This window comes from Sciurus carolinensis, chromosome 6 (genome assembly GCF_902686445.1).
Source record: "Sciurus carolinensis chromosome 6, mSciCar1.2, whole genome shotgun sequence".
NCBI classification, from domain to species: domain Eukaryota; kingdom Metazoa; phylum Chordata; class Mammalia; order Rodentia; family Sciuridae; genus Sciurus; species Sciurus carolinensis.
The window spans coordinates 158,173,400-158,198,988 of NC_062218.1; the positions used below are offsets into that span (position 1 = coordinate 158,173,400).

Here is a 25,589-nt window from a genome sequence, read left to right on the forward strand (position 1 = left end):
GCAATCCACAGCATGTATGGGTGACACGTGGCCCTCTGTTGCTCCCTATGGAAATCAGGGCTTGAGGAACCCATACAAAGAATATGTTCCCACAGCATGACTCCATCAGTATTTGTACTCATTATTTCTCACTTTCCTCTCTCGCTAGACTCTAAGTTCCTTGCAGGTGGCAACTTTTTATTTATCTTTGTATTTCCTACAAAAGGAACTAGAAAATATTGCAAATTAATGAGTGGACGGGTGGATGAGTGGGTGGATTGTTGGGTGAGTGAAGAGGCCTTCCATGCCATCGTGGCCATCTTACCTGACCTGCCCTCCTGTTCTTACATTTTCCTAGCTCCTGACACCATGCCCAACATTTTAGCGACTTCCCCTGCCAGTTACTTTCCTGGGTCAAACCATCTGACATGGATAATAAGGCTCGACTCTCTCTCTCAGGACTTTGGATTGACACACCAGGTGGGGCGGGGCAGGACTGGGTCCTTGCTCAGGTCTGGCCATCTCTGCATCCTGCCCCCCAGCTTCCTCCTCTGCTCAGCCCCATTTCCTCCTCACGGTGATTTGCAGTTCTAACGTGCCCAGCAAGACGTGGGCCCAGGCCTGCGCTCTGCTGGGCACCCCTGCACTAGTCGAATGTGTTTGTCTCCCAAGCTCGTTCCTGTTAGACTGAAAGGGACTCTAGTGCCAGGCGTGCGTTGGATTGCTCGGTTAATATTTATTTAATGAATAGACAAGCATTACATTAATTGCCTCCTTGTATTATTTAAGTCAGCCTCCTGAGTAATAGGAATTAAAACTACAACCCAGAGGAGAGAAACCTGAAACACCACCCTGGACACTCCTTTTGGCTCAGCGTCCCCAGGGCAAACGAGACTTCGGCATGAAGCAGCCACCACATTTGAAGTGACAGCAAGCTCTTATCTCACCTGAGATAAGAATCCCTGCTTCTGTGTGTACCCCGCACGGTGCACAAGATGATGTGAAAGTGATCCTTCTCTGTGGCCACGAACAGTTCCTCACCTGCTCTGCAGCAATGCAGAAAGTTGGGCCAAGTGGCACCTCGCCAAGAGGAGCTGGCGGTGAATAGCTACTTAGAGCGATCACTTTGGGGTGTACTTTTCTCATGGCTGAGAGAAAGGGACATTGAACAGGCAAACTAGGGTGCCACATGTACAGCTCCAGGGTCCTGGATCCTTCAGTCACGGGACACTCACTGCCTTTATACTGAGTCCATTTCCCCCCTCCCCAGTTCACCTGAGGAACTCATCTTTGGTTATTTTGTTTGTGTTTTTGTTTTGTTTTGTTTTCCTTAAAGAATAGTATTTAACTGACTATTGTCTGCCATTAGATGCCGAGGATTCAATCATGCATCTGTTTAAGCCACCTTTGCTCCAGAGGAGGTTTCTGTCCGTCTACAAGATTAAAAGGTGCTGGAAAATACAGGTAGTGTTCCTTGAAGTGAAACGAAGGCAGGATTGGTTATAAACCACAAAAACTGAATGCATAACTAGCCTGAGAGCTCAGAGACACGGCCAGGTGATGCTTTGGAGTAAGGCGCTCGGGGCAGAAGACCTTCAGGTCGGGTCACATTCTGGGGCTTGACTCTGGGTGCTGCAGGTCAGCAACCTGATCCTGCCAGTTCTCTGAGAGTTGAGCAGCCTTTGAGGGAAGTCTTGGCACCAAGCTCCTGAGGCTCTTGCCCCAACCAGAACTAAGTCCTCTCTGCTAATTTATTTTGAGAGATGGAACTACAATAAGGAGGAGCAGAACAAGAGCAAGAGAGGGGTCAAGAGGACCAAGAGGAAGGGGGGTAGGAAAGTGCTGCTCCTTATAAACAAATCCCAACAGATCATCACTCCCTAGCTGAAATAGGCCAGGGGCAGTGCAGGGCGGGAGGGCCCAGGCCCACCAACACCTCTCCAGAGACCAGAAACACTCCTGGCAGGTTCCAGCCTCACCTCCCTTGGCAGGCCCTGCACAAACACTACCAAATGATTTTTGAATTTTCTTTCCCAAGTCCCCAAGCCAATCATCCCCCCAGGTCTTCGGTGACCTCATGATTCTAATCTGCAGGAGCTGAGCAGCTTCCTTAGTTCACCCTCTGCTACCACTCACCCGTCCCCAGGTCACCTTGATTGAGTTTTGGGCTTCAGGGCTTTAACGCTGTCAGTTAAATACTACAGATAATATCCATAAGTGATTTTTTTTTCATTCATTTTATGTGGATTTTATTCTGTAACTCTTACAGGGTTACCTTGTTCTGAATTACAGGGGGTGAGGGGCGGCCTCTCTCTCTGGTATGTACAGCTTATTTACCGACTCAATCAGTAAATTACTGTCTATGGAGCAGAGACAGGCTCTGGCCTCAAGCAGGTGTTTTCCAGAGTTTAATTACACATTAACCATAATGGTTACAAACACCAAAGAACCCATTGAAAAGCGAAGGTGCTTAATGACAGGGACTCGGGCAGAAGCGAGTGTCTGTTAGGTATTTTGCACTCACCTGGTCTATCCGCTCAGCTAGGAGGCACTGGCGTCAGACACGAGCCTCATGATTAATCGTCAGAAATATCAATGCTAGGATTCCGCTTCCCAGGTTCTTCTAGAAATGCAGACATCTGAACTCTCTGGACACTGTATTTTGACCCATCGTTTTAACAAATTCAAGCAGAGCATCAGAGCAAAAGCAAGTGTAAGCAACTGGTCTGCACTTTCTCTCTCTCTCTCTCTCTCTCTCTCTCTCTCTCTCTCTCTCTCTGGTCAGATGGACATGGGGCCATTTTCCTTGTGCTACACAAGGCACCACATAAAAGCCAGGATGCTCGGCCAAACTTAAATTTCAGACAAGCACTGAATAATGCAATATTTGGGACATACTAAAAAGTGTTTGTTGTTTGTGTGAAGTTCCACATTCACTGTAACCTCTAGGTGTGCACCTGCATGTTCTTACTGGCTTGAGATTGACCTATTCCTGCTGCTCATGCCTGTGGTCCTTGAAGGGCAAGGTCTGCCTTCCGCACTGCCTTTCCTGCCAGCAAAGAGATGTTTCCTTACTGCCTCTCCAGGCGCCAGCCATGTGACACCTGAACTGCTCCCTATCTCCACCCTTGATGCACCAGGCCAGTGGCTCCCTGCTGGAATCTTCTGCTGGCCCCCCACTGTCAACTGATAGAACTCACCCACTCGGCTTCTGCACATGTGAGCCTGGTCCTCGTCCTGACACCTCTCTGCTTGTGGCCCACAGACCTCCCTCCCTCTGAGATGGCCCTGCTCTGCACCCTTCCAGAACTGGTCCCGTTGCTGCCTCCCTCATGGGTCTTCCCAGTCCCCAGGAGCTCCACCCTCTCTCCCACCTCTCCGCTCCTTTTCCTATAATGAAATGGTGATTTAGATATGGCTCAGTGTGTCCCCAAAGGACTCTTTGTTGGGAGCTCGGTCCCCGGCATGATGGTCTTGAGAGATGTTTCGACTTTAAGAACAAGGACAAGTGGGAGGTCACAAGACTTCCCCTCTGGCCTGGCTTCCAGTCCTACTGTGTGATCTATCCTGGCACCCCTGGTCTTGCTGCTGGAGTGCCACCCTCCATGTGGTGACATAGCCCAGGGGACTCTCATTGGATCCAACAGCACGCTGTTCGAACTTTCAGCTCCCAAACAGCAAGCTACATAAACAATCTTTACAAGTACTCAGCCTCGGGTATTTCATTATAATAATGAAAAATCACTGCCTTCCCGCCCTTCCCTGGACCATGGCTTGCTGGCTCACACCCTCTCCTCTGTGGACCGTGAGCCTCTCAAAGGAGCCTTCTCCACGCTGTTCATGAGTCCCCTGCAGTCGGCACCAGGCCAGGCTCCTGCTTGGAATGCCCCGCCTTCTGCAGAGCAAGACCAGGGAGGGAAAGAGGGAGCTAGCACTCTATGTTCAGGTGACCATCTCTGCCCCCTGGCCTTTTGCCAGCTCTCAGGTGAATCACTGTCCCTAAAACCAGAGATGCTTCTCTAAAACATGACTCATGAGAAAATAAATGAATTACCTTGTCCAAAGGCTGGTCAAACAGGGGTGAGGAGATGTGGCCCAAATGGTCAGATGGAATAGGAGACAGCTGAGGTGGAAGATTTCCTGCAGGTGACATGGTTGGTGACACCATGACCACCCCTGCACATACACACCCCATTCGTAGTAACCTTGTCCTTCATAAGAGCTTTGGGGCTCTGGCTTCAGGGTCCCTCCAGATGATCGTCACTGATTCCCATCTGCCACCACCCTTCCTGGTATCCCTTCAGGATAAAGGATTGTGACAGCCCCCACTTCCTGGTTTTCTTGAGCTGAATGACCATCTGCAGGTGAAGTCACCCTGACAGACACGGAGCCAAGTCCACCTACGCCACCCCGCAGGGTCTACACAATCTTCTCCAGACCTTTCCTTTCTCACATCTTGATCGATTTATTTATTTTTAATATAATGACAAAGATTCTTTGCTTGACCAAAATTTCATCATGCTCCTGAACCTTCTCCTAGGTCCTTCTGTGGACTTCCTTATAAACTCCAGTTTGGGCAGGAATTCCCCTCACCCTTGCTATCTGATCGTCCTCCATGCCTGCCCTCACCCTCCACTGTCCCTCGGGTGATGCCTGATCACACCTGCCTGTTTTCAGCAGGAATCCTGTTCAGTTGGTTTAGCCAGAATCCCCCGGCCCCTGCCGTTCCCTCCTACAGTTTTCCACCCACTGTCCCCACCCTGCTCCTGGCTATAAACTCTCGTTTTCCCATGCTGTATTCGAAGCTGAGTCCAGTCACTGTCCTTCATTGCGAAATTCCGTTGCCACGGTCCCGGTATCCATCACAGTGACCCTGAACGAAGCCAGCTCGCTGTGCTCCACCAGGCATCACAGGGAAATGCCTGTCTTCAGCATTGAAACCCTTCGGTGGAGAAGTGGGTGGAGCCTGGCATCAGCCAGGGTCCCTGAGACCTTCAGCTGCCTCATTTCACTACCTCTCAAGGCCAGATTCCCTCTAGATCTTTCTCCACATTCTCTCAGCCAGAGCCTGGCCTTCAGTGAGGGCCCAGAAGGCCTCCAGTCAACTCTCCTCTTGGCCAGTTGTGTGAACTTGGATGAGTCAGTTGAACTTTGGGCCTGTTGACTCACCGTACATGGGATGTCAATTAGCCTGACACCTGGGCACAGTCACCATGAATTCCTTCCAATTTCCTCTAAGAAGTCACCTGGCTGCTTTTTGTCTTTCTGCTTTTGTGACTCTGGGTCTGTGGAGGGAAGCGTATGGCAGGGTGCAGGAAGGGCCGCTCACTCTAGAGCCTTCTGCAGCCATGGAGGAGCTATGGGAAAGAGGTGCCCGTGCTGAGACAGCCTGTCCCGAGAAGCAGAAGATGCCAGGCCTGGGATCCAGCGTCCACCCTTACCAACGCCCTCCCACCACACTCCTCTCCCCCTGTCCCCTTTCTCATTGAACTTCACCTGAGGAGGTGAGATACCGAACATCACTCGAGGAGGGGAATGATCATTCAACATCTCCTGAGTCCAGGCCAGACCCTGGACTTGACTTGGGATTCAGGGATGGTATGAGGAGTCCCAGCCTCTTCAAGTTCCCTTTAGTGGCTATGTGCATAGGAAGGGGTTATAAGGAGGTGCAAGCATGGCTATAGACAGGGATGGACGTAAGCATTGTAAGGTAGTGTGATCCATGCGGCTGCAGAGATGAACCTGACCTAATAGAGCAGAAGGGAGAAGAAGGGGGAGGCTGTGGAAGTTGGAAGAAGGGAGCTGGGGCTTCAAGGACAAGGAGCAGTTCACCAGGTGGCCTAGGGTCCAGCATGCAAACCCAACAAGTGAGCCTGGACTGGCAGGCTGTCTTGGAAATAGTCATCACATGTGGGCCTCAGGCTGAGAATGAGGGGTGGTAACGGGCAGGCTGCAGGAGGGGCCATGGTGGGCTCCAAGGCCCTGCGAACCCAGCACTGGGCGGGCCTCTCAGCCTGATCCAGAGCCTCCACTTGGAACAATGACACCTCAGCCACACACACACACACCAAGCCTCTGAGCCACGGCAGCTAGTACAAAATGCATTTCAGAAGAGTCCAGCAGATGGATGAACAGGCAAATGAATGGACTTCCCCATCTGCAGAATGGGCTAATAATACCTACTCCCATATTCCTGTGGAATCATCAGAGGTATGAATTACACCATAGAAATGGAAAGGCTCATAAACTGCAAGGTTTATGGACCATCAAAGGACCATCATTCGAGCTGAAACCTTGGTTGCCATGACAAAAATCACCCTGCTGGTGATGGGACAATGACTTCTCCCACCAGTAGCAAGGAGCTTTACCTGCAGACATGAGAGAAGTCACTTCTCTGGTCATTTTACATCATTGTGACTATTATTGGAGAAACCTTTTTTATGGAGGGAATGAATGAAGTGAGATTTTAGGTGATAGGAAACTATGGTCACAGAGTGGGTAGAACTAAGGACCATCCATGTTGCCATCCCCCCAAGAGTTACTGATGGCCGAGTTCCGCCCCCATTTTAGTGAAAGGGAAACCGAGACCCAGAAGGGAGCCCAGTATCAAAGTGCTCACCTGGATTAAAGGTAATCCTAACGTCTCACATTTTGGAATGAGACTCTACCTATATTAGGCTACTTGACCTGTACAATAGCCCTGTGAGCTAGATACTGCAATGATCTCCCTTTTACAGACAAGGAAACAGAGACTCACATAAGCCAAAGAGCTTGTCTGGGTTATGATTGGAGTATCCCTGTTGCCAGGGCAACCAGAAGTCCACAAGTAAAGGTATCGTTGTGGGAAGAAATAGGTTGTTTAATTTATTTGAAGAGAGATTTGACTAAAATAAAGATGACTGATGTCAGACAAGGAACATGGGAAAACCCGTAATGATGCCTCTTACCTGGGAGTGGAGAAATGTGCACAGATCTCTCCCTCCAGCCGGGCCCTGGAGAAAGGAGCGCAGTCCGAGGTGCCGTGATTCCTGAGCACCCCTGCTCTCTCTCTCTCATTAGCTGACACCATCAATTCAAGGTTAATGCATGCCAGGATGGGGAGCTAATTATTCCACTATTACAGACATAAATTTCCCCTGGAGAACAGCCCTGGGGCACACAGGACGAGGCTGAGGAGGGGAGAGGCGGCCTGACAAATAGGAAAAGCATCTGGCCTCCTCTGGCTTGGGCCTCCTGCCTTACGGGGATCCTCTCTAGGGAACCCCAGCGTCTTTCTTGATGGGTCTCCAGGCTGATGGCTCCGCTTCAACCCTGTCCACCTGGGTTTCTGTCGTTGAGCCCCCATCCCCCTCTCTCAGCCTTAGTGGCTTCTTAAAGAGTTTACAGCAAACCCTTTAATTCCAACTTTATTTAGTCCCTTGTCTGTGCCATGCACGCGGATACAAGGAAGGGGGCCGGGGGCTGACAGGATGGTTACTAAATCTGTCTCTGATTCCAAAGAGCTTTTGATACAGGGGAAGATAGACACACATCCAATCAACCCAGCACTTGCCACTGTGGGACAGAGATTCACTCCAATAGAAGGTTCAGGGAAGGAAGAGGCACCTGAGGTGGGCCGTGAAGAACGAGTGGGCTTGGTGGGGTTGATGGGGTTGATGGAAAGCAAGGGCCCAGCAGGAGGAAGAAGCAGAACCACAAAACTGTGCAGTAAGGAAGAGGCAAGCAGGCTGGCTTTGCCTGGGGCCTGGGGGCAGCGTGTCGGAAGTGAGCTCTCGTGGGACCAAAGATTGGCAAGTGCAGAGAGACCTCTGTCTCCTGCAGAGACACCTGGGAAATGGTGGAAGATGGAATTTAGAACTTCTACTACAGCGATGGGGAGCCAGTGGTGGCTTTCAAGGAACAGGAAAACATGACCAGCTCTGCATTCTAGAAAGAGGACTGGGGGAGGGGCAGCCGTTGTAGACAGGAGCAAATGGAGAAGATGACCAAGGTGGACGCTCTGTAGACACCAACAGGAAGAAGTGGGCGTTGCAGTTGGTGGGTGTGTCGGCCACATCATTAAGGAGCCGGCCTTCGAGGCTGACAGAGGATGTCATCCATCCATCCAAGTTCAGTGGGTGTTCCTTTCATCTGAAGACAGATGGACCCCGGAGATTTCTGGTAAGTGGTCGTGCCGGGCATTTCTTGTTTTGAGCTTCTGAAGCTGCTCCCTGGCCAGGGCAGGTTACAGGAAGGGTTGGCTGGGTGGTTCAGCCTGCAGGCCTCGCAGGGGAGCGATGGGAGGATCTGTCCATGGGCCAGTGGAGGGCCTGCTTATGTGGGGCAGGCAGGGTGAGTGCCCAGGCCCTGCTGCCCAGCCTTGCCCAAAACAGCAGGCTGGAGAAAGGGAGGCGTGTGGTCCACTCAGCCCCCAGCAGCTGCTGCCAACCAGAAGTTCTTCAACCAAGGGCAAGAAGCAGCCCTCCAGGCAGGAGGGCAAGCAGAGCACGGTGACTGGACCTCCTGGTCTCAGCTTTAAAAGAGACAGCCATGCGGGTTCCGGGTCACGGGCCCTGCTTTAGATTTGTGCAGAGAAGAGATCAGCTCTTCCCAGGTGGAGAGAGGAAGCCGGCTCAGTAACTTCCCACTGGACCTCTCTTCTGGGCCTGGCTCTTGGAGAGCTGTCCAGGGAGCCCGTCTGGTCCACTGTGCCCTGAGGCAGGCAGGACAGCTTCAATGCCCCCAGGGGCTCAGGCCTGGAAGTGTCCCTCCAGATCCCTCTTTGGAGTTCCAGGACATTTTACTGTCCAAACAAGAATGGAAGGTTTCTCTGAAAGCTGGAGCCAGAGAGTGCGACCCTGGGGAAGATGGGGTAATTGCTGATTATTTTAGGTCATGAGGACACCTAAGGATGGGGCGTCAGATTCATCAAAGATAAAAACATGCTTCCAAACTGGTGCTGCCCCTTCCATCTTCTTGCTGAAAACCAAATCAGAGAAGAAAGAGTACAGGTACGCATGAACGCGCGCGCGCACACACACACACACACACACACACACACACACACAATACCAATGTCCAAAGCAGAAAGATGGGTATATTCAAAGTGGGGACTGTAGGTGAGCGACTCCCAACCCCATCTCACACTGATACGGTTCTAAGACCGGAAGACAGGAGGCCTCAGCAGAGCAGGGATACTCTGTAACCAAGACGGCAGGAAGACGGGAGTGGTTCTGCAGAGGGGGAGGCGGAGGTTGTCTACGGTGGGTTCTGAAGACTGGTTTGGGAAGGAGGCTAATTATTAAGTGCCATCTGTGTGCCCTGTGGTTGGGGAGCTGCTTTCCCATTGCAATCCTCTTCATGGCCCTGTACCATATGCATAATAATCCCCCTCTGCAACTGAGATGGAAGTTCCAAGTTATTAGGAAGTGACCTGGCCAGGGCCACACATTTGGGAAGTGGCAGAGCTGGGTTCAGACCTCTTTCAAAAGCCCACGTTCCCTCCTCTATGCCAGAGGTCCTCAATGATGGCATCGTTGACACTGTTGGCCGGAAGGTTCTTTGTTGTGGGCGCTGTCTGTGCACCGTAAGAGGCTTGCATGCCCCACCCCCACCACCTTTAAGACAAAACATGTCTCCAGATGTCAGCTGCCACATGTCTGCTGGGGGCACAAAATCACCTCCAATTAAAAACCACTGCTCTCTACCCACCACCTCCCCAAAGCCGATTCCCACCCCACCAATCCTTGCAGACTGACCCTCCTCTCCCTCTTCCTGGTCTGGCACTGTCACCCCGTGAGCCTGCACACGGGAGCTCCATGAGGCAGGCTCGTCGACACAGCCAAGCCAGGGCACAGGTGCTGACACCACTGCATGACCGGGAGCCATCTGCTTCCCTTGGGCTGGTGCTCTTGACCAGTGGTTCTTGACCAAGTGTGCATGTGACAGTCACCTGTTGTGTTGCTTTCTTTCTTTTCCATTTGTTGATTTTTGGCATTCAGGACAAAGCTTCCTTTGACCTCCCTGGCACTACCGGGCCAGGGTTGCATGCTCCTGCAGGAACACCTGCCTGAATCATTTCTGGGGTCTCTTTACCCCACCTTCATGCATGAGCTCACTTCGATTCACGCACACACCTCCCATCATCTCCCATTCCTCTTGTGTGCCAGACGCCACGTTAGGCCTGGAGCTGACACAGGCTCTCGGTCAGAGAGAGGATCAGAGAATCTGCATACCACAGCCCAGGACAGGATGCCAAGGGAGAGCTGTGCCCAGTATGCCACAGAGCACAAAGACAGAGGTGACCCGCTGGTGACACGCAGGGGACTGTGGGAGTGTAGATGGGTGGGGCAGGCGGGCATCTCTGTGTGTCTGACTATCAAGGTGCACCTGGGAGGGAACACGGGTGTGTGTGCACGTGCAGGAGCTGCGGATATGTGTGTGACTGTGAGTGTGTGGGGTACATGCACATGTGTGTGTGTGTGTGTGTGACATGCGTGCGTGGCCGTACGTGTCAGGAGTGTGTACGGAGGATCTCTACGTATGTGCACGAGTCTGTCAGCGAGCGGAAGGCCTCCCAGACAGGCCAGCCCTGCGTCTGGCTCTTGAAGAATCAGAAGCTGTTCAGTGGCCGGGGAGGGAAAGGACGAGGTCCCAGGGAGAGGGAGCTGGTGGGGCGTCACCGGAGAGGTGCTCCAGGCATAGCGTGCGGCAGAGCAGGGGACAGGGAGAAGGCGAGGAGTCGAGGCCACGCTAGAGGTCTTGCTGGGGTCCTGAGCCCCTCATCAGGATCTGAGCAGAGGGTGCCTGCTATTTGGATGCCAGCAACAGGGCAGCGGGTCTGAGGAGGCCCAGGTGGAGACCTGGAAAGGCCACTGTCAGACACACCTGCACATGGGAGATACAGGAACCTGCGTTCACCGCTGGGCTTGGCGTGACGCATCACTGGCACGTGGGGCCTTGCCAGCCAGGAGCCTCTGGCAGAAACAGATTTGGTTTATGTCTCCAGCCCCCCAGGACTAGCTGTGCTCTGGGAGCTGAGACCCTTGCCAAATCACCTCCCTGCCACTCACCCCCCACTCCTCCCCGGTCCTCCCCAACCGCTTGGTTTCAACATGATGTAGCCCCTGAAAATCTCACGTGATTGGATGCAGAAATGTTCAGAGGTGAGAGGGTGGGATGATGGGTTGTAAACTAATGAGGCAGTTAACCCACTTGATGGATTAGTAATCCGAATGGATCACGGGTGGTAACTGTAAGGTGTGCCTGGCGGAAGTTGGTCACTGGGGTGTACCCTTGGGGCTTGTATATTTTACCCCTGGCTTCTTGCTCTCTCTTGCCTTCCCAGCTGTTGTAAGCTGAGCAGCTTCCCTCTGCCATGCCCTTCCTCCATGATCTTCTCCCTCACTGGGGCCCAGAGCAATGGAGTCAGCTGAGCCTCTGCAACCATGCACTCAAAATAAACTCTTCCTCCTCAGGTATCTTGGTCACAGTGATGAAAAGCTGATTAATGCACCACCGTAATCCATGCGTCTTTAGCCTCCTTGTACTTGAACTTGAGAAAAATTCAGCCCAACCCCACCATCCCCACCCCCACCACCAAGCAAAGCTGCTTCTTCCAGCTCTCGCTGTGGCAGATCTCCTCAGCTATGGGCACATGTCTGTCCCCAATTTGGAAGACAGGCTTCTGGAAAGGACACAAAAGTAGCCCATGTGGCTGGGAGTCCAGTCGTGGCAGCAGCAGTGGGGGCCCAGGGGCGGCGAAGGAACACTGAGGTGACCATCAACCTCATCAGCCATGTGTCCTGGGCACAGCTCCCACCTCCCTGGCTCTGTCTCCTAGGACAGGAATCCTACGATGCCAACAGCATGGAGTGCCTGTGATTTGGTCAACCAAATGTACACGTGGGTTGAGTATCCACAATTTGAGATGCTTTGGACCAGAGATGCTTCAGAGTTCAGGTTTTTTCAGATTCTGGAAACTACATATACATAATGAGCTCTCTTGGGGATGGACCCAGTCTAAACAACACAAGCTGCATTTACGTTTCATAGACGCCTTTCACACGTAACCTGGGGCAACCTGATACAGCTCGTTGAGAGCAGCTGCCTACATGAAGCACGGTTCCTGTAAGAGGAGACCAATAGGTACTAAAAAGCAAAGAAAAACACCTGATTATGAAGGGTGGCAGGAGATGAGGCATGGGCGAAAAAGAAAAGCAGGGTAAAGGGAAGAAGAAATTGGGTGGAAAATACCAGACGACACAATGTGACTGCTGGGTAGAAGCAGGGGGGAGGCTGACGTGGACCAGGCCGGGGACAGTGCGGCTGAGCCCAGGAATGGTGGGCAGCAGCTCCACAGGCCACTGGCACCAAGCTCAGAATGGCCATCATCATTCTAATTGGCTGCTCAGCCCCCCGCCTGACTCATGTCCCGGGGGCAAGACCTGGCACTCTTGGGGCTGCCCTCTGGAACCTGCCCAGCATCTTCAGTAACCCTGAAACTGCCCTGGTGACTGGTTATGTTCCCAGTGACTTCTGTGCATCATCCCCCAGGGACACGCCAGCTTAGAGACCAGGTGTCAGGCCTGGAACATTTCACCATCGCAGGATTAGCAAGTCCAGGGGCTTCCCCTGCTGAATACAGCAAGACAAGCCATGCCCGACAGTGTCCCCAGCATGCAAAGCACCAACAAGCCCAACAGTGCTCAGGGTGGCTCTTAGCCCACGGAGCTTTTCCTGAACCTCAACCTTATCTTGATACTATAAATTCCCCCTCCCCAAATGCTTATTGGAAACGTCAGTCACTTAGCAAAATTCTGTCTCAAAATAAACAATAAAAAGAACGGGGAATGTGGCTCAGTGATAGAGTGCCTCTGGATTCAGCCCGCACTACCAACAACAACAAAAATATAAGGAAGAGAGATCAGTGTGCTCTCCACGACCCCCTCCGCACCTCTGCAGGCCATGAGAGCAAAGAGAAGGCAGACCTACCAGCCAGGAAGAGGCCTTCGCCAGGCACTGCATCACCCAGCAACTTGACCCTGAACTTCCCAGCCTCATATGAAAATAACTGTCTGTGGTTTAAGCTAACCTGGTCTATGACCTTTCTTTACAGCAGCCCAAGTGGACTAACGCACCTCTCATCCCCAGGTCCATGCAGAAGGGAGCGTGGCTGGATATCACAAAGGCTCCACAAACACAAAATGCAAAGGATGAAGGAGACTGGGTGGTGCAGTGGGAAGAGCACCCAGTGGGAGTCAGTGGACCTCATAAGCTCTGGGAGTTCAGACGCGTCAGTCAACTTAGGAGCAACCCACACAGCGAGCAGTCTCTAAAGTTGGTCTTAGCGATGTTGAAGATGTCTCTGGGAGACCAGATGTTTCGGGCTCCCCTACACCTCACTTCCAGCTTCACGTTTATCTGCCTTACATGCTGGGCTCTTAGCCAGATTTATTTTTTGGAAAAAAAAATTTTAAAAAACACCCCAACCCCCTTGAATCAAAGAATGCCAAGGCTCTTTTCAGCTCTTGGATGCTACGATGCTACTGATCAGGGTCCACCTGAAATTGATGGCCAAATCAGTCCCCTGCAAATCCTGGTCTGCTACACATGAGAAAGTCTAAACACAGCTATCACAGCAGAGGTCAGGCGTAGCAGCAGGAACAACCATGCTCCAGCACACCCAAGAGCGGCAGATGACTCACCGCTGACCAGCCCTTCACACACTGGCAGTCCCTTTGATCTCCACACTATTTCTGTAAAATCAATACAGTGTGTACTGTTCGTTCAATTTCTAGAGAAGGGAAACAAACCCAGAGAGCTCAGCTTGTGCCAGGGGCCCAGGGCTCTCAAATTCAATGCCCTTTCTAAAAGCCACACAGGCACTTACCGACACTGCTGTCCATCTACTGAGGAATACAAAGGAAATACAGGAGGATGGATTGTTCTCAAAAGGCATCGAGCGCCTAGGTGTGGAAAGCAGAGACTCAGAGAGATTTGTGTTCGCCCATGTTCCCAGAAGCTCTACCCACAATAGCCAGAGGCAGAAGAACCCAAGTGCCCATCAATACGGTAGTAGATGCACCATAGCATAGGCTTACCCAGACTTAGAAGGATGGACGTCCTGACACATGCTTCACCATGGATGAACGCAGGAAGCAGGCTAAGTAAACTAAACCAGACACAAAAGAACAGCTATTACACCACTCCACCAACCTGAGGTCCCAGGAGCAATCAGACTCCTAGAGACAGGAAGCAGAATGGTGGGCACCATGGGCTGGGGAGAGGGAGGAAGAGGAAGCTATTGTTTGATGCATGTAGAGCTTCCATCTGGGAAGGTGAACAAGTTCTGGAGGTGGATGGTGCTGATGGTTGCAGAAGGATGAGCATGTTCTCAATGCCATGCATTTTACACTTAAAAATGGTTAAAATGGTAAAATTTATGCTGTGTATATTTCATCATATACATTGCAAAAAAAAAAAGCTAATGGGGAATCTTTACAGGTTTCTTTAAAGTGAACAAGAGCCTTGCTCGGCCAGGTGACATGAGCGGTCTGTGCCCAACTGTTCAGCATGAAGCGAGTGCCAATAGGAAGAGGCGCTGAGGACTTAGCCCATCAGACACCGCTGGCAAGACTCAGAGCTCAACGTTAGCAGTGACCTCCATGTATTCAGAAATGGGATGTCAGATCAGGATTTTTTTCTGCCTAAATTTGGCGACTTCAGAGCTAGTATCAAGTTGCAACGGCAGACAGAAGAAGGAGAAGACGGAAAGAGTCCATTGATCCAGCTCGTGTTACACACCGAGAAACACACCCAGATGTGGAAACCAACACCCTAAATTAACGGCTGAGGTTTATGTATAATACCCTGGTGAATACCGAGCAGTGGAGATTTTCTGCATTCCTCTAACCTTGGCCCCAACTTCACCTGGAGTCCTCCCCAGCATCCTGAGGTCCCAGGGAAGACAACCCTGCCCAGGATCCTAGGGGAAGCAAACAAGCCTTAGAAATCCCCTAAGTTAACCCCTCTTCCTCCACATATGAGGGACACTGGAGGAGGTGGCTGGTTCACAATCATGTCCCCCAACTCAGACCCCCGTCTGACGGGCCTAAATCACCCTCCCAGGTCCCCACTAGCCGTCTGCCTTCAGTTTCTCCCGTCCCAATCTTGCTACCCAATAGCTGCCAGAGAGATCTTTCCACAGTACAAACTTCTCTTTCTTAACTTCTTATTTCCCATAAACTAAAGCTCTGATTCCTGGCCATGGCCCTCAAGAGGGGACCATGAGGTCCCCTGCCTGCTCCTCCAGCACTGCTCAAGCTGCTGCACCGCAGGCCAGATCTCAGGCCTCTACTCACACGGTCCTCTCATCTTGAAATGCCCTTCCTCCCGAGGACACCACTCGGCTTCCAGGACCCCAGAGTCCCCTGAGCTATCGAGGCTCCTGAGCCCCTGGCTCTCCTCCCGCGTACATGACGCAGCTCTTCCTAACCTGGCCGCTGCTCTCACTTCTACCACTCATTCTCCAGCCTCTGCTGTGTTGGGCTGGGTGCCATTTTATTTAGTTTTTCATCATCAATTATATTTTCCAAAGTATTCACATGACCTCGTTTTCGTAAGGAGCCACGCACGGTTCTCCTGGGCTGGCATTTCACAGAATCCAGAGTTTAGACAGCTAGAGGATGAAGCACTTGCAAGTGCACCACAATCACAGCTGGTGAACGGTGGCCCCAGGGCCAAGTCCTGCCCTCTACCTGTTTTTGTAAATAAAGTTTTATTGGAACGCAGCCATGTCCATCCATTCAAGCATCTGTGACTGCTTTGCACTCTGACGGCAGAGTTGAGGAGTTGTAACAGAGTGTGTGTCCCTTCGAGCTGCAAGTATTTGGTATTTGGCCCTTTTCAGGAAATGTTCACTGACCCGGAAGTTCATAAGGGCAATGGCCATGTCTGTCTCATGCCCAGAACCTAAGAGGCAGCTGTTAAATACTTTTGAACGACTGAGTGAGGGAATGAATGAAGCATACACAAGTTCCTTCATAGAAAAGCCAGTGGCAGAGTGGATGTGGTTTTTCAGGAAGGAGGTGGAGGGTTTGGAGGTGCATGCTGTGGGAGCAGGGACCCCGGATCAGTCCCGTGTCATCTTCTGCCTCTCTGATGAGAGAAGAGTGACTGCCTGGCCTTGAGGAGGTGGTGAAGAGGGGACCCCTCCCTCCCCCATTGTGTGGGGCAGCCATGGACCTGGGGTGGGTCAGCATTGAAAGTGAAGCCCCCACGTGGGGTCCTCCAACACCCCTGCTTTTTCTCATGTCCTGACAGAGGAACTCAGAGGCCTTGGCTGCTCTCTGACCTGGCCAGCTGCATGTTTTTCCACAAGTTGGAGCCCGAGTCTGACTTTGACTATTCCCAGGCCCTGAGAAAGCTGATCACAGAGTGTCTTAAAAACACTGAGATTAACCATGTGGCCACACAGGCGGGAACCAGCCCTGCCCTGAGCCACATTCCTAAGCCCTAAGGAACTCTATACCCAACCCCCTGGCGGACACACCTAGGTCTTGCTGTCCATCACAGGGACCCCTGCAGGGCTGCCGGTAAGTCCCCCTAACAGTGCTCTGGATGGGTCACCTGGCATTTATTGCCTCTTTCTTTGGAATACCAACCAGTCCCATCCGGGAACTCCCCTGCCACCACTTTTGGGGTTTGACCAGATGGAGCACAACGCCTCCGGCTAGGATTGGGCTGCTGCAGTTCCTGCCAGGAATGTCCCGAGAATTCAGGAGAATGCCAACCCTGAGACTGCCGTTGGGGGGCGGGGCAGGGAAGGGGTAAAGGAGGAAATGAGGAGAGAGTCAGTAGGAAAAGTCACGATATGTGCGTAAGAGTTGCACAGAGTAGATATGCACTCCGTTATATATTCTACAAAGAAAGGTTGGGAGGAGGAGACAGGTGTTTATTTGGCGGGAAAGTTACAGAAGTGTACTCAGTGTTCAAAGTGCTTACCACTGGTGACAGGCTCAGGTTTGTGAGTCATTAACAGTCTAGAACAGAGCTCAGCAAACCCCAGGCCATGGGCCAAAGCCTCCCCGTGCCCGTTTCTATAAAATGCAATGGAACATGGCTCACCTATTCCTTCACACATCACCTGCGTCTGCTTTGGTGCAGCAGCATCGGGGTTGAATAGCCATGACAAAGACGGATCGCCGCAAAGCCTGAAGTATTTGCTCTCTGGCCCTTTCCAGAAAACATTGTTGACACTTGATTTAGAGTCAGGCAAGGGGCTGACCTCTGCTGACTATGTGTTAAATGGTTGAAAACATTCATGGCTGAGTGGAATTGAGGCTCGAGAGAATAACTGGAGATCCGATAGTCTGGTCACCAGATTCAAGGCAGAGCCGGGAATTAGGCAAACATCACGCCAGAGAATTCAACCTCTCTGGTGAGAGATTGAGCCAAGCTGGGGTATAAGGCGGCAGCCAGAATCCCAAGTCCAAGCCTGGACTCCAGCCCGTGTGCTCAAGCCAGATAACCCTGGGGACCTGGGTCAAGGCAACAAGCAGAGTGGCGGCACCTGCCTTTGCCCTGGGTGTGGCGAGGCCTCCAGGGGCTCCACCTGGCCTGCAGAGGCCTCCCAGTTAAAACCGAATCAGTCCTGGCAACCAGGATGCAGCCACTCTCAACCTGGGGACCCCAGAGAGGCCAGTTTCAGCTGTAGGACCCAAGTCCCAGAACACCACTGACACATGGCTGTGGGGAGAGGCGGGGAAGGAGACCTAAAGGGACCATGGGAAGACAGGACGCTGGGCGACAGGGCCCCATCTGTTCTGCTTGCTAAATAAGGGGAGCCATGCTGAAAAGGGCTCAGAAAGGTGCAGAGACTCAACCAAACAGGTTCTTTTCTGCATTCATTACTTCATTCAACACCTACGTGTGTCTGGTTCTAGGTTGTGCATTAAGGATGGATGCAAATAATCTCTCCAGGGGCCCAGAGTCTGGTGGGGGGCAGGCAAGGATACAAACCATGCACCCTGCGGCTGAGGGTGTGGTAGGTGACTCGAGGAGGTCAGCACGGAGGAGGGGCAGGCGGGAGGGCCCGGCCTGGTGGGTGAGAGGGAGGAGGTACTCCAGGCAGGTGGTGAGGAGACACAGAGACCGAGCCCCTGGGGCGGGCGGCACCTGGAGAACGGTGAGCACTTCAACATGGGTCAGTGACGGGACAGCGACGGAGGGTGAGTATCTTTGGGGCCATATCCTGAAGGCTTTTGAATGCCAGGCAAGAAGGGGTTTTGGTTTTATTTCAAAAAAATCCACTGAAGGATTACGGAGCCAGAAAGTGATCTGACGTCAGAAGGAGGGTTGGCTGGAGGGGAGTGCGTCGCAGGAGGGAAGCCTGGACAGGACAGCGTCCCTCCCTCAGGGGCTCCCTCTAATGTCACCTCTTTGAGAAGACCTTCTATTTTGGGCCCATCTAACAAAGACTCCCCACAGTCCACTTCCCCTCTGGCCAGCCTCCTGCTTCTGCATGACCTTCCTTCCTCCCCTCTCTGCCTCTGCCTGCGTTTATTTTCCGCTTATCTCCCACACTAAAAGCTGTGCATTGTTCCCAGCTGTGTGCCCAGCACCTGGAACACCTGACGCACGGTAGGCTCTCAACTTTGTTGAGTGGGAAAGGAAAGACAATAAAGTCCTGCCTTTCTAAGAAACAGAAAACTCGGCTGGAGCCTGCTGTGATCTCAGCCAGCAGGCAGACCAGGCTCAGGTGGGGCCGGGCAGAGGAGCAGCCACGGCTTGTGAGATCTGGATGCCAGGGCTCCAGAGACCCAGGGCAGGCCAAGAGCGCCACCCAGCTCTGAGTACCAGGTGTGCAAAGATCTCTGTGCCGAAGCCTGCACCCAGGGCCAGTGGGTCTGGGGCTGGTGGGTTTCTGGGGCTGGTGGGTCTGGGGTTGGTGGGTTTCTGGGGCTGGTGGGTCTGGGGTTGGTGGGTTTCTGAAGTTGGGCGCCACAGCAGCATCTTGCAACACAGAAGCTTCCAGAGAGGTGCAACTGGCTACCCAGGGCCCCAGGTCAAAGCCACAGGTGAAATCATGCGCCAAGCACCCCTCTTTGCCTGGCCAAGGGCATGGTGTTCTACACCTGCTAAGGCTGCAAACCAGGTCCCCACATCACAGATCGAACACTGAAGCTGGGCTGGTCAGGGACCAGGGGCTTGACCTGCACCGCAGAGGAAGAGGTGTCAGGGCCAAGATGCTGGAGCCCAATGCTGCGCTCTCTTCTACCCAGCCAGGGAGAGCAAAATTCTAATCCCCAAGAGGACCTGCCATCCCAGAGCCCTGAGCCCACAGGCCTGCCCCAGAGTCTTTTCTTGCCCTTGTGACACAGATCCTCAGCCCCCTCAGCCCAAGATGCATCCTAACCCCCAAGGAAGATTTCAGGGACCCAAGGTGGGCAGAGCCCTGAGAGGCCCAGCTGGGCTGTGAAACAGGGGAATTGTAGGAAAGGCAGGATATTCACATTTCAGAACCCCTGGAAAGTGACTGGGAGTCAAGTACATCCATAAAATGAATGTGTACTGCCTGCCCTCTGAAAATGGCATGAAAATGCATGTGTATATGTGCATGTGTGTATAAAATGCATGTGCATTTGCATGTATGTGTATGTACATATGTATGCCTGTGCATGTATGTATGTATATGCAAGCATGTGTGTAGACGTGTGCAATTGTGCATGCATGTGTGCATACATGTGTGTGCATATGGTGGGCATGTCTGCATGTATATATGCATGTGTGTTTATGAGTACATGTGTGCACGTGTGTGAGTATACATGTATGTGTGCATGTGCATGTACATGTGTGCACGTGTATATGAATGTATGTAGTGTGTGTAGGTGTGTATGTGTGTGTGTGTACATATGTATTTTTTGAGCCATGGGATACAGAAAGACTGGACACCGTGCACTGGGCACAGCACTTTACAGCAGAAAAAGTGACACAGGGCACTTGGGGATACAGTTTGCCCTCTTCTGGTTTTGAAGTTCCACTGCAGGCATAGGCCCTGTGTGCTACAAACCTGCCCCTGTCCCCAGGGGGCAGAGTGAGGGTGGGGATGGTGCCCCTCGCTAGGGACTCAGTGTGCCTCCATGTTGGTCCAGCCCACCTTCCTCCCAGCCTGTGGCTCAGGCACTTGGGACTATGTTCGCACCTTGTGATTAACCTCTGGGGTCTCTAATACTGGCAAAGCTTCTAAAGGTGCCGGTGACTGAGCAGCTCCCAAGAAAAGGCAGAGGGAGAGGAGCCCGGCCTGGGCTTCTGGGACTAGGGCTTAGAGCAGGAGGCGGGGAGGGTTCCAGGCTCACCACTGCTCTGCTGCAGTCGATCCCAGGTTTCTAGAGCCTGAGGCAGAGGCCCCAGGGAGGCGGGAGCCAGCGCCCCCACTTCCACTCAGGACAAGCGCCCAGACCCTGGGTTCCCACAAGGCATCTGAGCCCCTGAGAGACGCCTGCCCCAGCCCACCCTGCCTCCCCTGCCCCCAGCACTTGGCCACTCCTCCTCACCCTCCAGGACTCAGCCTCAGTGTCCCTTCTCAAGGGACTTACCCTGAGTCGCCGCACCTAGACCACCAGCCCACTTCCTCACCTCTGTGGCGGTGTGCTGCGTCCTCCTCTGCAGTCCTCACAGCTTGTAGTTCACTGTGTTCTCTTGCTTAGATGTGGTCTGTCTCCACCTCTCAACTGTAAGCTTCAAAGGAAGGACCAGGTGTGGCTAAGTCAGGAACCTGAGCCAGCCTGGAAGGAACAGGCACCAGCCATATTTAGCACTGAGCCAATGAGCAATAAAGAGGCTCTGCTTGCAGTGGGCTCCTCCGCGTCTAGACCGAGTAGGATTTCCCTGGGGAGCTGTGGCAGGTCTGCAGAGAAGCCCAGAAGTGAGCCTTTTCACCAGGTGCCCTGGTGACTCTTTGTGACGAGGCCTCTGGGCAGACCCTGCGGGGGCCACCACCCTCCCTGCATGACTGTTCTCTGCTGCAGAGACGTTGCCAAGAAAGGAGTTTCCCCCACCCCCCTTCCTTTTTTCCTAAGTCTTTTAAGTTCATACTTTGAAATTGTATGCCTTGGTGCTGAGGGGGTATAGATTTGCTATTATTAGGAATTAGAAGCAATACAAGTACATAATATGCTGCTGATACTCAGGTGTCCCTGTGCCATTGATCACATTCATCTTTTGGCTGTGTAGACTTCCTGAGGTTCCACGATGTGGCCAAGATCTTAGCAGCAGATGCACCAGTTAATAAGATGAGGCACCTGACCTCAGGGCGCACTCAGCTCAGTGCTAGAGATGGCAGGGTGGTGGCTGCCGAGTCCTCTGAGGGCTGACAAGGGCGGAAGGGGCCCTAATATCACAGCTGCTCGACACTCCAAGGCCTGCGTGTTGTGGGGCACAGTGGTGCTACCACTTCAAAGCTGGTGGCTCTGGTGCAGTTTCACCTGAAGAATAAAGAAATAAGCTTGCCGGGTGCGATGGCATGCAGCCATAATCCCAGTGACTAGGGAGGCTGGGGCAGGAGGATTGCAAGTTCAAGGCCAGCCTCAGCAACTCAGCAAGACCCTGTCTCAAAATAAATACTTTAAAAAAAATTAAAAAGGGCTGAGGAGATAGCTCACTGGTAGAGTATCCCTGGGTTTAATCCCCAGTGCTGAGAGGAAAGCAAGGAAAAAAGGAAGGAAGGAAGGAAAGAAGGAAAATAGTCCTCACTTGCTTTACAGGATTATATGGCTCAAAAAAAAAAAAAAAAAAGCTGCCTGCATAGCAAAAACAACTCAGAAAACCACAGAGCACTGTGTGGAGGGCTGTGTTATTGTGTCTTCTCCATGTCCCATATGCATCACAGGTACGTAGGTACAAGCAAGACATGCTGGCTCACTCTGGCCTTTGTTTTTCTGGGACAGATTCTAGGAGGGTGTGTAGCCTTGTGCAGTAGGAGGTGCACATTGAGATCGTGGCCTGTGGGCAGTACATGGCATAGCTGGACTTCCTGATATACCACTGATCTCAGAGATTAAGGTCATGGTTGAAACCAGATGACCCGGATGGTGCCGAGGTTGCCAGGGTTGTGCAGCCAGCACTGGAAAAGAACATCGCTTCCTAGAAACTCCGCTCTGGGAATTTCTTCAGCTGATCTAAAACACCACTAAGAAACTGGCACTAGACAGAAGCACTGTTAGAAAGTGAAGATGAGACCGCTTATCATACCGATTTGAATTTATTCATTCAAATCCAGATTGCTCTGGTCCCCGGGTACAACCTATCTACTAACAAACTTGTTTACAGAGAAATATTAAGTCCTGAGCAATGAAAGCACTAACAATCTAATTAGAAGATTAAATATAAGACAGATGATGAAGATAAACAGATATGATGGTGAAGATAGGCTAAGTAGATGATAGATCGAAGATTAGATAGACAAGAGAGAGATACATGATAGAGATCAATTAATAAAAGAAGCGCATACATAACATACATGGTCACAGCCACAGCTGGACAGACGAGCGCAGACGTGCGAAGATGCTGAGAGTATGGGGGGCAGAGCAGTAAGTGGCACACTTGGCACTACGCCGGGCGGGTTCTCCGGGCCAGGATTTCAGACAGCACCCCACGCTTGTCCTGGCTGAATTCTTGCAGCAACCCTGAGGATAAGATCCAGATCAGAGCGATTAAGCAACTGTCCCCAAGCTGGCAGCTGGCCAGCCCATGTTCTTTCAGGGAAGTCTGTTCCTGAGTCAGAGGATCCCCCCAACCCGCACCTCGCACGGCACCTCGCAGCTCTGAGTAGTCTTTGTTACTCTCAAGCCTTTGTGTTGTGTGAGAGCATCTTAGAAATTCTGAAAATAGCCTCAAACCACCGTCCATTCATTGAGAACCCGAAACCGGCTCCTCCTAGGCTGCTCCTGTTCTAGCCGCCCTCAAGGTTCCCAGGTGAAAGTGAGGTCTCTGGGAGAAATGAAAGGGCTTTCTCTCCGGCCCACTCCCTCCCAACCAGCGCAGAGATGTTTCTGAGCTGGCCGGGCTCCAGAGGAGCACTAAGGAAGTTGGTTTGGGGCCAAAGGAATCAATGCCTGCTGCGCCCTGAGGCCCTCCTCCCGCACACTCACCTTCACTTCCTGCAGCTCCCCTGAACCTCCCTCCTGCCCCTTCCCATCTCCCACCTCCCCACCTCCAGGACTGGAGGGTCTGCACAGGAGCTTGACCTCAGTGTCCCGGAGGTGACTCTGGACATCTTGCCACAGCCTAGGCTCTCTCCTGCCCCTCCAGCCTAGGCCCCCTCTCTCCAAGGGAGCAAGACCAAGCCTCCAGGGTATTCTATCCAGAGCCTCAAGCAAGCTGGGTTTCAGGGCCACTCCACAATGAGGGGGACGACTCAGGGCTCTGTGGACACTGTCACAGTGCTTCTGTTTGGAAGTTCAGCTGACCATGGAGGACAAAGACCTCATCTCTCCATGTCCCTAAAGGGGCCTTGTGGGAGGTAAAGAATCTTCTGTGGGAACTCTGGGATGTGGGAAGGAGGAGAGCTGGAGAGTTCTGGCCAAGTTCCTCCCAGAGTCTGTCCTACCTCCTCCAAGTTGACCTGCTAAGCCTCTATTCTCAATTTTGGGGCCTCTATATCTTTTTTAAATTTTCCAGTCTGAAAAGCAGTAGGTCCTGGGACTGAAGTCTCTTAATGTACAACAGACTTTCTGTTGATCCCAAAGAAACTTTTATAATGTGCAGCCAGTAATCAGTTTTAGGAAAAATGGTCAAGTTCTTGTTTTATGGGTGGGAAGCTAAGGATAAAGAGGTGAAGCTGCCTGCTGGAGGTCACAGTGCCAATTCCCATTCCTGGGACCAGGGTGGAGAGGAGTCCTCCAGAACCCGGCGTGGCGGAGCGGATCACCTGCCTTGCTGGACTCTCCTAGGTCTTAAGTCTCAGAGTCTTTCCCGACTGGGGTCTGGAATGCAATGGAGATTCCAACTCAGACTAAAAACCTGGCAGTCAATCGCCCTGCCAGGAGCTGGACACCCCCAAACACCAGGCCAGTGAGAAGTCCTCCCAGGGAGGAGCTTGGAGGCCCCACCCACCTCTGTCTGCCCAGCTGGTTCGACAGCTCCGTCTTCCCCAGAGCGAGGGCTGCCCCATCAGAGCGGCTGAGATCCCTTATCAAGGGTTTGGGGCTGAGATGGAGGGAATCCTGGGGACCCAGAAGAGCATGCCCTGCCTGAAAACCCTGCCTGGAAGCCCCGAGCACCTGCCCTAACCGAGCTCCCGCTGCCTGGTAAGCACCCGCGGCCTGGAGGGGGAGGGAAGGAAGGAGAGTCAAAGGAGCCTCCTGGGACGCAGGGCAGGAAGGGGGCTGGGCTGGAGTTTGAGCCCTTGCCTGCCTGGGTCCTTCGCAGCACGATCCTTTTACACGGGAGGAAAGAGTCTCAGGAAGAAGTAGTACCATCTCAGAATAAGCAGCCGAGCCCAAATTAGGGCCCCTCCCATCTGCCACAGAGCCAGGTTTGCCTCCGTGCTGCCAGCCGGCCAATCCAGCAGACACCGGGCACGCCTGACACCTCTGTGCTTTCTGTGGCTCTCCTGGGCAGGACCATGGCCCTGATAATGCCTGTCCTCACCTCGGCTCCACTGATTCAGGCTCCACTCCTGCTTCCCGCAAACGCCTCCGTCTATGCCAAAGTGACAGGGGACAAGGAAACAGTGCCCAGGTGGGAAGGGGCTGGGGCACGGCACCTTTGTGCACCCAGGTGCGGTGGGAGTGGACACCTGCAGAGAGCGGGCCTCGCACTGTTCCTCAGAGCCAGTCCAGGAGAAGAGAGCCATCCGTCCCCAGGGTGACCTAATGTCCTGTGTCTGTCCTGTCATTCCCGAGGTGGTGCCAAACTTACACCTAGGTGGCAGCATGGGAGATATTAAAAAGCACTTGAAGCTTCAGGTCCTCTTTGTCACTGTGGGATTACAGAATAATCCCGTGGAAGAAATGGAAGGGAGAGTGGAAATGAGTGTTTAGTGAGTGTTTTTATTCCCATTGGTCAGAGGGGGGAATCGGGGTTCTGAGACTCAGGTGTCTGAATCTGAAGCTCCAGCCCCCCTCTACAAGGAGAGATGAGATTCGAGTCAGAGGTGCCCTCAGGTAGGGCAAGAGCACATAGGTTGCCTCTGTTCAGGTGCCTGCGGCGACTTTGAGTGCCAGGGGCCGGCAGACTGCAGGAGGCTGGGTGTTTCCGCAGGAATGTGAGCTGCATGCAGCTGCTGCCCCATAACCTTCCGGACACTGCCCTCTGGTGGCCCAGTGCGCCCCTCTGCTAAGTACAGTCCCAAAGGTCTATGTCAAACATGTGGCCTGACCTTCCACTTAGATGGGCAGATGCCAAAGCAGCCACTCACTGCACGGCTGCTCGGCCACACAGCACACGCAGTGAACATGGCTCTCCATCCCAGAATGGATCTGGTGTAAGCAGAGTCAAGCGGAATGTGCTCCAGCGTGGGGGTCTGGGGGCCTCCTCAGACGCAGTGCAAAGATCAGGGACTTGGGAAATACAGATTCAAACCATGGCCACTGACTGCTGTGTGACCTCAGAAGATCCCTTCACATACC

At 52.7% G+C, this 25,589-nt stretch overlaps 1 protein-coding gene and 1 long non-coding RNA gene across 5 annotated transcripts in view; one reads left to right on the forward strand and one right to left on the reverse strand.

Annotated features, from left to right (window-relative positions):
- The window catches only part of LOC124986658 (uncharacterized), a 49,070-nt gene extending 26,153 nt beyond the window's left edge, over positions 1–22,917 (reverse strand). Inside the window, exons 1-4 of one of the 2 annotated variants that reach the window (XR_007109052.1) lie at positions 22,761–22,917; positions 22,478–22,643; positions 20,596–20,744; positions 6,242–8,816 (exon numbers count right to left, since the gene is read on the reverse strand). This is a non-coding gene — a long non-coding RNA (uncharacterized LOC124986658). Of the gene's footprint in view, positions 1–6,241; positions 8,817–20,595; positions 20,745–22,477; positions 22,644–22,760 lie in introns of those variants that run through there. The other variant, XR_007109051.1, reaches the window with a different exon arrangement.
- Positions 22,918–24,104: 1,187 nt separating this feature from the next.
- Gabrp (gamma-aminobutyric acid type A receptor subunit pi) overlaps positions 24,105–25,589 on the forward strand; it is a 31,927-nt gene continuing 30,442 nt past the window's right edge. For all 3 annotated transcript variants that reach the window (XM_047554665.1, XM_047554664.1, XM_047554663.1), the window contains exon 1: positions 24,105–24,266. The gene's annotated coding sequence lies outside the window, so the exon portion shown is untranslated. The remainder of the gene's footprint in view (positions 24,267–25,589) is intronic.